Genomic DNA, 1,594 nt, shown 5'->3' with positions numbered 1-1,594 from the left:
GAAGTGGGCGGGGATGTCTCTCTTGTGGCTCACGGGGCTGTTAGGGTGGCACAGAAATCCCTCGGAATGGGAAAACGGGTCATTTTCGTGTCGCCACATTGCATACGAACCGCATGAAACTTCCAGAGGCATTTGCAGCAGGAATGCATGTGCACTCAAAAAAGTGAATATTTCTCACGGATAGACCCCGTGATACGCTAGAAATTGGCGGGGATGTCTCTCTTGTGGCTCACGGGGCTGTTAGGGTGGCACAGAAATCCCTCGGAATGGGAAAACGGGTCATTTTCGTGTCGCCACATTGCATGCGAACCGCATGCAACTTCCAGAGGCATTTGCAGCAGAAATGCATGTGCAGTCAAAATTTTTTTTATATTTTTCACGGATAGACCCCGTGAAACGCTAGAAATTGGCGGGGATGTGTCTCTTGTGGCTCACGGGGCTGTTCGGGTCGCACAGAAATCCCTGGGAATGGGAAAACGGGTCATTTTCGTGTTGCCACATTGCGTACGAACCGCATGAAACTTCCAGAGGCATTTGCAGCAGGAATGCATGTGCACTCAAAAACTTCTATATGTTTCACGGATAGACCCCGTGAAACGCTAGAAATTGGCGGGGATGTGTCTCTTGTGGCTCACGGGGCTGTTAGGGTGGCACAGAACTCCCTCGGAATGGGAAAAGGGGTCATTTTCGTGTTGCCACATTGCATAGGAACGCCATGAAACTTCCAGAGGCATTTGCAGCAGAAAGGCACGTGCACTCAAAAATTTTAATATTTTTCACGCATAGACCCCGTCAAACGCTAGAAGTTGGCGGGGATGTCTCTCTTGTGGCTCACGGGGCTGTTAGGGTCGCACAGAAATGCCTCGGAATGGGAAAACGGGTCATTTTTGTGTGGCCACATTGCATAGGAACGGCATGAAACTTCCAGAGGCATTTGCAGCAGGAATGCATGTGCACTCAAAAACGTCTATATTTTTCACGGATAGACCCCGTGAAACGCTATAAATTGGCGGGGATGTCTCTCTTGTGGCTCACGGGCGCTGTTAGTTAGGGTCGCACAGAAATCCCTCGGAATGGGAAAAGGGGTCATTTTCGTGTTGCCACATTGCGTACGAACGGCATGAAACTTCCAGAGGCATCTGCAGCAGAAATGCATGTGCACTCAAAAACGTCTATATTTTTCACGGATAGACCCCGTGAAACGCTAGAAATTGGCGGGGATGTGTCTCTTGTGGCTCACGGGGCTGTTAGGGTCGCACAGAAATCCCTCGGAATGGGAAAACGGGTCATTTTCGTGTTGCCACAATTGGCATACGAACGGCATGAAACTTCCAGAGGCATTTGCAGCAGAAATGCATGTGCACTCAAAAACGTGAATATTTTTTCACGGATAGACCCCGTCAAACGCTCGAATTTGGCGGGGATGTTTCTCTTGTGGGTCACGGGGCTGTTCGGCTCGCACAGAACTCCCTTGGTCCACCTGATTCGTGCATACAGGCAGCAACTAAAACTCTGTAAACCTGCTGTGAGGACATCTAAACAGTGGACCAGTGAGGCTGTGGAAGATTTGCGGGCGTGCTTAGACTGTACTGAC

This window comes from Petromyzon marinus, unplaced genomic scaffold, assembly GCF_048934315.1.
Source record: "Petromyzon marinus isolate PM22_M1 ecotype Great Lakes invasive population unplaced genomic scaffold, UKy_Petmar_22M1.pri1.0 PM_G_Scaffold_82, whole genome shotgun sequence".
In the NCBI taxonomy this organism is placed as follows: Eukaryota; Metazoa; Chordata; class Hyperoartia; order Petromyzontiformes; family Petromyzontidae; genus Petromyzon; species Petromyzon marinus.
This window is presented reverse-complemented; position numbering follows the sequence as displayed.